General features: G+C 37.3%; 1 pseudogene; it reads right to left on the minus strand.

Annotated features, from left to right (window-relative positions):
• Nucleotides 1–410: 410 nt before the first annotated feature.
• Nucleotides 411–12,852, minus strand: part of LOC130858095 (selection and upkeep of intraepithelial T-cells protein 8-like) — a 34,396-nt pseudogene continuing 21,954 nt past the window's right edge.

Consider the following 12,852-nt stretch of genomic DNA (forward strand, 5'->3'; position numbering starts at 1 on the left):
CTTTAATTGACAATATTAGTACTGAATATTATATGACAGTAAGCAAAGCTTTTTGCTATACCAATTCATTTGAGATACATAAAAAACCATGAAGTGTGTTTATACTCATTTCTAAGATGAGAAAACTGTAGCTCAGGAATATAAGCAACATCCTTTAAGTCATGAAGCTAGAAACTTGCTCATCTTAAAAATGAATACTGTGAGGTCTAATGAGATAATGAACTTTAAATACTTTTAAGGCTATAATGTGTATTTTAATTATGGTTTGTCATTATTCCTATAAATTTTTTCTTCTAAAGCCATCTTCTCAGCACCAAACATCTTTAGAACCAAAACTCATAACAGTTAGAAAGAGTTACATTCAAAGCGTGCTTGACAATATACAAAGCTTTTTAACATTAATTATCCCATTACTTTCTCTTTTTGTTGCTATATTGACAACCAAACTCTGACGAACACTCAGCAGCTGGGATGATATTTGTTCATTTCTCTTCACCTGTTAGAGGGTTGCAAATGTAGCAAGTCATGTTGCCCTGTGACTGGTTTCTAAGCAGAGAGTCATCTTCATGTGAAATAATCTGACTCCATCCTGCGAATAGGATTTTGATAAATGTGGAACTACCTCTCTTCTGCTGTCTCTCCACTCCATCTGAGGCTGTGAGAACCACCCTCCTGAATTACACTCCACCATGAGTCCCTCATTGCCAGGAACCTGAACATGGATTTGTGTTTCCAAGCCTAGTGCTGGGGAAAAGGAGACAGAAAGATCAAGATAGCTACTGCATTGAGGTTGGGTTGGAAATCTAAAAAGAAAAGAGTCTCATTAATTTTATGGTCTTCATCAGAAGATGGGGCAATACTCAAATTCACATCCAAATTACAAATCAGACTAATTCTGGTACTCTGCAGATAGACACTCTGTCTATCCAGCGCATAGTATATATTTGCAATAGATATATAGATTTTTCTGACTTTAATACTCAAATACTTTTAAAAATATGAAAAAAAGAAACACTGATATATTTTCCATATATTTCACCTTAGGGGGTCAACAAGGGCATTGGTATGCAACATTCTGACATAAAACCTACCTGCTACACTCAGATTCATGCTGGCCATATCACTGATGCCACTACCTTTAAATGAACACTGATATGATCCATCATCAGAAACACTGATATTACCAAGTCTGGGAGTCACTTTGCCCTCCCCAATGGCTTCTTTTACAAACTGTGCAATTCACATATTCTGGGGCAGGTTCTTTCACTTCATGGTCATCTCTGTATAGGTGAACAAGTTTGGAGTGTTCACCTCTGAACCAGTGCACTTCCGTGTGCTCTGCCCTTCGTGGTGGGGACAACTGGCAGCTGAGCTCAGCATGTCCTTCTACTGTAGCCACCAAGTGTCCCATGGGAGTGGTTACTGTCCAGTTTTCTGTGGAGGAAGATAGAAAATCAGGATAAAATTTGAGCCAACACCATCTCTGTTGCTAGACATTGCCAGGACACACAGTTCTCATCTGACCTGGCCATTCTAAACATCCAACTATGACTATATCCCATTCTACTCAAATCGGTATTTTATTTTTTTGAAAGGACCAATGGTACTACATTTTTCTCTTTAAATTATATTCACTTGGAGGATTCTGAGAATATGCCAGAGCAGAAAGCACCAGAAATATGTCTCCTAACTTAGACAGAAATTGCATTGGTATAATCTGCCTGACGTAACTATTTTGGAACTCTGGAGTCTATTGAAGGCCTTCAAGTTCCAGGGAAAAGCTTGGATGGTAAATCACATTAGTTTTGGTTAATTTTAGTTCTTAGCACAGCAGCAGCTACCCATCCCACAATCCCAGCCTTGAGACAGGCATTTGTGTACCTGTCCCTGGAGCAGTTTTCACACAGCTTACAGGAGCCAGAGTGGGCAAAAAGGATCCTGACCTCCAAACATGGAGGACCTGAACGCTGATCTCTGATTGCTGCTTCTGATCACAGAGGTGTAGACAAAGATTTGGGTAGCCATTGCTGTTGCACATGTCTCTGTTAAAGCCCCTCCCCCTCTAACTGAAGTGACCCCCAAGGAATTGAAAAGGCCAGTACCCTTTCATTTACTCCTTCACTTTTCTCTTTTTCCTGAAAGTGGAAAGACAAAGAATCTTGAGAGTAATGAGAGAAACCAGCTGATCACATACAAGGAAGCCTCATTAAGATTACAAGCATATTTCTTATCAGAACTTTGGAAGCCAGAGGCAGTGGGCCAATATATTCAAAAAGCTAAAAGGAAAAAAACAAACAAAAAAATCCTGTCAACTGAGAATCCAATATTCAGTAAGCTGGCCTTCAGAAGTGAGAAATTAAGACATTCCCAAATAAAAAAAAAACAAAACAGGGAGTTCATTACCGCTTGATCTGCCCTACAAAAAATGCTCAAGGGAATTCTATAGGATGAAATGAAAGGACACTAGACAGTAACCTGAAGCTGTGTGACGAAATAAAGTACTCAACAAAAGTAAATACATGGGCAATTATAAAAACTATTATTATTGTAACAATGGTTTGTGACTCCACTTTTTGTTTTCAACATGATTTAAGAGACTAACACATTTTAAAACCCTTATTAGTCTAAAAGCTAGTATTATTGTAACTTTGGTTTGTAAGTCCACATTTTATTTTTCATAATTTAAAAGACTAATGTACCATTATTATTTTATGCTTCAGGGCACACAATGTATAAAAATATAATTTTGTAACATCTACATCTGTTGATGGGGACAGAGTAGTTAAAGGAGCAGAGGTTTTGTATGTTATTGAAGTTAAGCTGGTATATATTTAAAACAGAGTGTTATAGCATTAGGATGTTAAATGTAATCTCCATGGTAACCACAAAGAAAATAACTATAAGACATATATACAACAGGAAATGAGAAAGGAATTTAAATGTTTCACTACAAAAAAATCATATAGACACAAAAAAGTAAGTAATGAAGGAAATGAGTGACAAAACACTATAAAGTACACAAGAATAAATAACAGTGACAGAAGAAAGTCATTATTTTAAATGTAAATGGACTAAACTCTCCAATCAATGGACAGAGTTGGCAGAATGGATAAAAATACATGCTGCAACTATATGTTACCTACAAAAGACTCATTTTAGATTCAAAGACTTAAATAAGTTGAAAGTGAAAGGATGGAAAAAGATATTCCATGAAAATAGTAACCAAAACAGAACAAGGGTTGCTATACTAATATCATGCAAAATAGGCTTTTCCCCAAGCTTTATTGAAGAATAATTGACAAATAAAATTGTATATATTTAAAGTATATAATTCTCAGTCATTATTGTTTCAGATATTTCTTCTATTTCTTTCTCTTTTTCTTCTCCTTCTAGTATTCCCATTCCATTTTTGTAGTCCACAGTTCTTAGATTTTCTCTTCTATTTTTTTAAACTCTTTTTCTACTTTTCAGTTTTGAAAGTTTCTATTAATAAATCCTCAAGCTCAGAGATTCTTTCCTCAACCACGTCCAGGCTACCAATGAGCCCATAAAAAGAATTCTTCATTTCTGTTACATGGTTTTTGATATCCATGCTTTCTTTTCCATTCTTTCTTAGAATTTACATCTCTTTCCTTAGGCTGCTCACCTATTCTTGCATGTCGTCAGCTTTTTCCATTAGAGCCTTTAGCCATAGTTATTTTAAATCTCCAGTCTGATAATTCCAACAATCTTGCCATATCTAAGTCTTGTTTTGATGTTTGCTCTGACCCTTCAAACTGTGTGGTTTGCCTTTTAGTATGCCTTGTAATTTTTTTGTTGAAAGCCAAACATGATGTACTGGGTAAAAAAAAAAAAAAATCTGGTTAAAGGCTTTTAGTAATTTGGTCGTAAGGTGTAGGGGAAGGAGAGGTATTCTATAGTACTGTGATTAGATCTTTGTCTTTTAGTGGCCTTGACTGTGACCTTCATAAGTGCTTTTCAGTTTTATCCTTTGTTATTGGGACCCAATGGCTAGAGGGGTCTGGAGTTGGATATTTTCCTGCCCCAGGTCAGTTATGCTCTGAGAAAATGCCAATAGGCTCTGGTAAAACAGTTTCTCTTGAGGGCAGACCTTATCAAAAAGAGCATATTTCAAAGTAGTTACTCTTCCCCTCCTACTGCTAAAAACACAAGGGCATTTTTTCCAATATTTGCTGTGAGAACCTAGTGAAAATCATGGAAGTAAAACTCACAAAAATGAGTTCTCTCATGACTGGGCCCTCTTGGAGTTTCTAACTTTCAGACTTGTCCACATAAAGCTTCCAGAAGTTCAATCACTACAGTTTAGATTTTGCTACCCTGGTACTGGTTTCCACAAAGATTTATGGCTGGGAAGTTGTTAGCCTCCGTATCTACTTCTCCGTCTCTCCAATTTGGGAAGGAGCAGTTTGTCCTGTGACCTCACTTCTTTGTTGGATGTAAGAAGAATGGTTAATTTTCAGGATTTTCAGCTTTTTGCTCGATAGTAGGACATAGTAATGACTTCCAAGCTCCTTACATGCTGGAATGGACACTGGACATCTGCCCTCGATCCTTTCCACAGCTGTGACTCAGTAAGAAGACAGTAGATGCTCATACCTGAAGTTGATGTCATCACTTGTAGGAGAAGGCTCACATAGTACCCAGAAAAAGAAGAGGAGTTAAGCTTCATCATGCCTGGAAAGGTGACAAGAAGAAAGTCATAGGCTATGAGATATGGGGTAGGAATTGTCAAGATACTCAAAATTAAAACAAGAATTTGCAAACAATGCAATTGACAAAGGATTAGTCTCCAAAATTTACACACAGCTCATGCAACTAAATATTAAAAAACCAAACAACCCAAACAAAAAATGGGTGGAAGGTCTAAATAGATATTTTTCCAAAGAAGACACACAGATGGCTGAGGCACATGAAAATATGCTCAACATTGATAATTATTAGAGAAATGCAAATCAAAACTATGAGATATCACCCCACACCAGTCAGAATGGCCATTATCAAAAAATCTATCACAAAAACAACAAATTCTGGAGAGGGTATGGCAGAAAGGGAACCCTCCTACACTGTTGGTGGGAATATAAATTGATACAGCCACTATGGAGAATAACATGGAGGCTCCTTAAGAAACTAAAAATAGAGCTATGATACAATCCAGCAGTTCCACTCCTGGGCATATATTCAGAGAAAAACATGGTTTGAAAGGATATATGCATCCCAATATTCATTGCAGCACTGTTTACAATAGCTAAGACACAGAAGCAGTCTAAATGTCCATCAACAGAGGAATGGATAAAGAAGATGTGGTACATATATAAAATGGAATATTATTAAGCCATTAAAAAGAATGAAATAATGCCACTTGCAGCAACTTGGATGGACCTGGAGATTATCATAATAAGTGAAGACAGAGAAAGACAAATATCATATGATATCACTTATATGTGGAATCTAAAAAAAATGATACAAATGGACTTATTTACAAAATGGAAACAGACTTAGAGAATGAACTTACAGTCGCGGGGGCGGAGAAGGGTGGTGGGGAGGGATTAGAGTTTGATATTGACAGGTACACACTGCTATATTTAAAATGTATAACCAACAAGGACCTACTGTATAGCACAGGGAATGCTGCTCAATATTATGTAATAACCTCAATGGGAAAAGAATCTGATAAAGCATAGATACTTGATAATGTATCAGGTTGCTGTACACCTGAAACTAACACAACATTGTTAATCGACTATACTCCAATATAAAATAAAAATTTTTTAAAGGATCATAAATAGGGACAAGCTGGGACTCTCCTTTCAGAGTATAACTCCTCTCAGTGCTCAGTAAAATGACCATGTCCCCCCACTTGGTTCTGATCAGGAGATGACTTCTCAATCCTTCTCTCCCACTAATTCACACTCTGCTGTTTCTCTCTCCTTCACTTATGATCTAACTAACTAAACACATATTTCTTCTGGCAGGTGTAACAAATGGAATAGAAAAAAATATTCTAAGTGAATGAATGGGTGGAGAGAACAAAAAGTGGCAAGCACAAAGGCATCAATGCCTCAATGTGCATGATAAAATAAGGGAGGTATTTTTCAGATTTATGTCCTTGAATAATTAAGATGAGATCTAATTGTGGTGGAACTAAAATAGCTTGTTAATGATTTTATACATTATTTATTCTCAAAAGTGCTGAAATGTTAACTAGGCATCTTATACTTTATCTGGCAACCCTCCTCTAAACCATAGTCAAAACATTGAGTTGATTTACAAACTCGGTAAGTAAACAACAAACAAACATGAGGTAACAACCACTGAAAAAAGTGGTTCAAATGATATACATCTTAAAGGGAAATGTGAGACTTTATTCACATCATAGTTATGTGCTAAAGAAATGAGTCAAGATCTGAAGGAAGAAATTCCTCTGGTTCTGGGACACAAAGTCTGTCTACTACTGGAACTTAACAAAATTTATCCACTATTGAAAAAAAACAAGAAAGGCCTATCTGGCCTTTATAAAGCCCATGTGAAAATATTTAAAGTAATGATGATTTATATTTTATTATTTTACAAATCTGACAGATATGACAAATGATTATCAGCAACACTGGTCCATTAGAAAATTCACATCCCATTTCATGAAAGTAGGGGGTGGGTTGGCATAATACCCAGAAAAGCAGATTACAATTTCCAAAGGAATGTAATCTCTAAGTGACTCATAGTTATTCTGGTATCTCCCTCTACTACCTCTCACTCCTGTTTAGAATCACTAACTTAAACCTTGAATTTGTGAAAGATAAATACTAATGTTTAAAAGCAAGCTACAAGAGAAATAAAAGCACATGTTCATATGAAGACTTGTACACAGATTTCATAGTAGTTTTATTTGTAATAGTCAACAACTGGAAACAACTCAAAATTTTACATGCAAATGAATAGGTAAGCAAGTTGTGGTACAGCCATGTGATGTAATGTACTCAGTAATTAAAAGGAATGAATCAGTTTTACATAAGTGTGGGTCTCAAAAGGATTGTGTTAAGTTAAGAAACCAGGCAGAAAATTATACACATTATTCATCTTAAATATATACAGTTTGTTATATTTCAATTATACCTCAATAAACATTTTTTTATTGCAATATAATTGCTTTACACTCTTGTACCAGTTTTTGAGGTACACCAAGGTCAATCATCTGTATTTATACACATATCCCCATATTCCCTCCCTCCCTCGACTCCCCTCCACCCTCCCCGTCCCAGTCCTCTAAGGCATCTTCCATCATCGAGTTGAACTCCCTTTGTTATACAGCAACTTCCCACTGGCTATCTATTTTACAGTTGGTAGTGTATATATGTCTATGCTACTCTCTCACTTCGTCTCAGCTCCCCCTTCACCCCCCGCCCCCCAAAACCTCGAGCTCTCCAGGCCATTCCCTGCATCTGCGTCCTTATTCTTAATAAACATTTTTTAAATCTACTTTTTAAAATACAATTAAAACATTAGTAATAATCTTTTATGGGGTATTTATATTTAATAACTATAATATCTATACTTCAGGAAATGATTCTTGGCAACCGGGAACACCTACCATGGCATTTAAAACATTGGCACCACTGTAAGTTTTCTTTGAGGTCTTTAAAAAAGAGACTGGGGAAGGGGTTCCATTTCTGGGACCCAGGGCAGATAGGATCAGTCTTTAATTATCAGCAATCCAATATCGAAATGTGAAAGCAGATATTCTCTTTTGAAGCACCTCACTGCCTGTTACTTTTCTAAATCCCCAGGTACCACTATTCTGTGATGAAAAGATTGGCAAAATATTACAGAATTAGAGCTAAAGGAACTACTAACACCATGCTTAATGAGGTGGAATATAGCCTTGTCTCTAACCATCGTTCACAACCTGATCACTTCCTTGAGCTCCAGAATCCAGAAGAAATTTCTTTCCAGGTCCTTCAGAAAATTGTCTCAGTGTCCAAGGATGAGTCAGCAGTGCTCCTGCACCAATAGTCGGTAACAGATACTCTAGTCAAAGTGGGTCTTGTGTACCAGAGCATCCACCTATCGCCTGCCAGCTGAACTTTTTTTTCCTTCTAAACTTAAACCAGTATCCTTTCCTAGAGACAACAGTAAGGTGCCTGTTGTCTGCATCATAAAATCTCAAACCCATTTGTGGCTGCACGTTGCATCACATGTACTGACATGACATGCCTTAGCCTGAAATGACATCTGAGCTCAGGAGTCTTTATATATTTTCCCCTTGATCTTTCCTTAACATCATAAAAATGCTGGGGAAAATGTAAGGGGAGTTCTTGCTCTTGTTAATAGTCATATGCCCTGCAAGTTACCTATGTAAGAACAATTTAAAGTTTCCTCTTCCTCATCCAGCCTTATTGAATACTGTCTGTTCTCCCCCATGACAGCTCTGTTTTCTTGCTGAAAACCATAGTACATTCAATTTAGAGAAGGACACAGGACAAGCACTGGGAAAAGAATTTTCAAAGCTGTTTTAATTAACCAAACAATGAAATTTTTTTAAAGATTTGTTTTATTTATTTATTTATTTATTTATTTAGGCTGCATTAGGTCTTCATTGCTGTGCACGGGCTTTCTTTAGTCGTGGTGAGTGGGGGCTACTCTTCATTGTGGTGAGCTGGCTTCTCAGTGCGGTGTCTTCTCTTGTTGTGGAGCATGGCCTCTAGGTGCGAGGGCTTCAGTAGTTGTGGCACACAGGCTCTAGAGCACAGGCTCAGCAGTTGTGGTGCTCAGGCTGAGTTGCTCCACGGCATGTGGGATCTTCCTGGCCCAGGGATCGAACCCATGTCCCCTGCATTGGCAGGCAGATTCTTAACCACTGAGAGGAGGCCCCCTGGAATTGTTAAATTAAGAGGCTTAGGCAGTCTGTGCTGGAAATTATACAGTCCTTAGGGACTTTAATTATTGTGTCCTAAAAAGAGGCATGGGTATAGGTCGCTAGTACAGTAAGTCCCCTACATACAAACCTTCAAGTTGCAAACTTTCAAAGATGTGGACATGCATTCCATCAACATCAGGTGTGAGTGAAATTGCAGCTTGCCCTCTGTCTCCTATTGCTGACGATCCTTCAGCTCTACCATCTCCCACCTCCTCTCCCTCCTCCAGTCAGTAACGCTTTTTGCCTGTTCACTTGATGCCAGTCCCTGGATGCCAGCTGTTGTACTGTACTACTGTACTTTTCAAGGTACTGTACTGTAAGATTTAAAATGTTTTCTTTATTTTTGTGTTTGTTTTTTATGCATTATTTGTGTGAAAAGTATTATAAACCTGTTACACTACAGTACTAGCCAAGTGTGTTAGTTGGGTACCTAGGCTAACTTTGTTGAACTTACAAACAAATTGGATTTACAAACGCTTTCTCGGCACAGAACTCATTCACATGTAGGGGACTTACTGTATCGCAAAATGCAGGTATAAAATGAGGCTTATGGAGGACAGAACTTACAAGCTGATAAGTACAGGACCATAGACAAACCGCTAATTCTCCCTCTTCCATAGAAAGCTGTTCTGAGGCCAGGCATGGCTGACCTGCAGGCAGCATGGTCAGTGTTCCTCTTGTAAATCCTCCACTGTAATGCTCTGCTTCTAAGAGATGAGAAGTAAGAAGCATTTATGTGACTCTAAAACAAAGGTAACTAGTCTTATCCTGCTTTCTTGAGCTAATTTGAGCCATTTCTGCTGAGCTACTGCAAGGAGGAATTAGAAATGAGCCTCCAGTGCCATCTAGATTTTTTTCCTCAGTACATCTCAGACACTTGGCAGTTCAGTAAATATTTCTTTCCGTTGTATATCACTGTCTGGACTAACCTGGTTTGGGATCAGAGGAGAGTTTCATAGAGATTCAAAAGTTGCTATTCTTTTATGCACATAAATTTTATAATTACCTAACAATTTTCAGTTAAAAAAAAAAAGCCTGCTGGGATTTTGATTAAATCAGTTGATATGTTGAGACTTCTGATCCATGACTATGGGTATTGCTCAACTTATTTAGGTCGTCTTTAATTTATCTGATTACTAGCGAGTGTAATAACTTTTTGTTAGATGTTAGGGGATTTCCCTTTGTGGAAAGCACATAACAAAATGCTGTCTTAGATGAGGCTCCTGAGAAACTGTCTCTAAGATGTGGAATTGTATACAGGAAGTTTACTGGAGTATACACTTGGGATCAACACCGATGATCAAGTGAATGAAGTAGGATTTAGCAGGAAGAGTTGTTGAACTGTAATGGGGTAGGTTGAGGTAACAGGAAGCTAGGATGGTCCATTAGGGTTGCTCCACCATGAGATGGGGGTGGAGGGGTAGACCTTCATACCACTGCAAGGACAGTCATTGGTATGGGCTGCCCTTGTACTTGAAGAGGGTGCGTGACCTTTGACAGAGAGCTTGCTTTGCTTGAGGACAATTCCCATAAAGGCACTTAGCTGAGAAATTGTAATCACTGATGCTTCTGGGAACTTGGGGAATAGGTGACTCAGTCTTGAAGGGAGATCTGGGGGGCCCACCAGAGCATCTGCTATATATCACCCCATGCAGTGCTTCATCCATGTGTACTGAATAGTAAATTAATCTAGGAGTCTGCATGCTGTCTTTTCCGGGTCACCTTAGAGCTGATCTTAAGGCCACAACTAACACTTACCATGTCCCTCTTCTCCTACCTATTCTAGATTCCTCAACCTTTCAGCTATCCCTCTCACAGCATCTCTGTGAGCCTATGTAGCTAAACTCATGTGATGACTGAGATCCTTATCCCTGAGATGTGTAAGACCTTTATTACCATGACCTTCTCAAGCAATGGATGTTACATTTTTCCACTTGCTATTAATATTTGGCAAGGGGAAGGCTGTCAAACAACAAGAAGGAGTTTTGGAGCTCATGGAAAAGTTCTATATCTTGAATGTGGTAGTGATTACAAGATAGACATTTCTAAAAATGCATCAAACTATATTTTAAATGGGTGCATTTTACTGTATGTAAATAATATTTCAATACAGTTTTTTAAAATTGAGAAATGGAGTAAAAAGTGAAGCTCTAATGGATCATCTGGGTGCCAAACTATGTAAATTATACACCAAGAACCTTAAGTGTTTGTTGAAATGACTCAGAAGACTTAGTTGATTAAAAACAGCTTTATTACAAAGGACATAATACAGTAACAACAGAAGAAGGATATGCATTGAAAGGGGTTTGGTCTTCTTGGTCTACATATGGGGTAGCATCACACAGGATGTGCATTATCTCCAGATCTCAGATCCCCATTAGTGTTACTTGAAGTATCCCAGTGCTGCAAAGCCCCAATTCTGCTCATGGTAGGGGTCTCATGTTGAACTGTTCACATAAATCTATTCTAGCTATGTGATCAGACTTAGTCTTGGAACCCTGATATCCGCTACTCCCTGCCCTGCCCAAAATCTGGTGCTAATCTTAAATAAAATTATCATTCCTAAACAATGAAAACAGGCTGATATGCTCTTGCTCTGTAACAACTCACAGATCCCTGGTTTCAGAACATCATGTATCTTTAGTTGATAGATTTTACGTTATTTACCAAGAGTCAATAGCTCTGGAGATAAGCATTCAGTCAACCCAAACCAGATAAGATTAACTGATGCTGTAAATAAACATACTCTTCCCTATCTCCTTTGAGTAACATTAGCTCTACCTCTTCCTGATGATAAGCATAAATTACCCCTGCCAAGATAGTGGCAACTTTCCTCACCTGCTATTTACTTGGCATGAGAAACCCAAATATTGAACAGAACTTCTGATTCTAGCTATGATGAAGTAACAAAGATAGGACCTAACATTGACAAACAATGTTAAAACAAGAAACAAGAAAAATATGCGAAGTAACTTTTTTTTTTTTACTTTTAGGAAACAGACACAATAAAATCAATGAGGCAATTCTACAATCACCTAGGCTTCCAGTAGGCAAATCTTTGATTGTAGGCAGAGGAAAAGAGAACACAAACAAAACCCCAAAAGGCCTTGCTGAGTTGAGAAGCCATAATAGATTTCAGGAGGCTAAGTGGCAGGAGTAAGAAAGGCTGAGTTCCAGAAAGAAAGGAGCTATGAAGAAGAAGAGCTACAGAAGTCTTCAAATAAAGCACCTTGAAAATTTTCTGACTATTAAATAGTGAGTGAGTAAACTGAAACTCTGCAAAACTGGGCAAAGAATGAATAACATTCTCTTAATATCAACACCAGATAAAGACACTGCAAGAAAAGAAAACTGCGGACAAATATCCCCTTATGAACACTGATGCAAAAATCCTCAACACAATACTAGTAAACAGAATTCAGTAACATATTAAAAGGATTATATAATATGAACAAGTGAGGTTTATTCCTGAATTAAAAAGATGGTTTAATACAAAAAAATTGATGAAAATAATATATCATATTAACAAAATGAAAGAAAAAAACCACATGATCATTTCAATTGCTGCAGAAAAAAATATATGACAAAATTCAAAATCCTTGTATGATAAAAACACTCAATAACTAGGAATGGAGGAAAACTACCTCAACATAAAATATATGAAAACCCACAGTGAACATCATACTCAGTAGTGAAAGATGAAAACCATTTCCTCTAAATCAGGAACAAGATAGGGATGTCCACTTTTGTCACTTCTATTAGACATAGTATTGAAGGTTTTAACCAGAGGAATTAGGCAAGAAAAATAAATACAAAGCATCCATATTGCAAAGGAAGAAGTAAAATTATCTCTGTTCACAGACTATATAGTCTTATATACAGAAAATTCTAAAGATTCTACCAAAAAAAAAAAAAAACTG

Source organism: Hippopotamus amphibius, chromosome 1 (genome assembly GCF_030028045.1).
Source record: "Hippopotamus amphibius kiboko isolate mHipAmp2 chromosome 1, mHipAmp2.hap2, whole genome shotgun sequence".
Lineage (NCBI taxonomy): Eukaryota > Metazoa > Chordata > Mammalia > Artiodactyla > Hippopotamidae > Hippopotamus > Hippopotamus amphibius.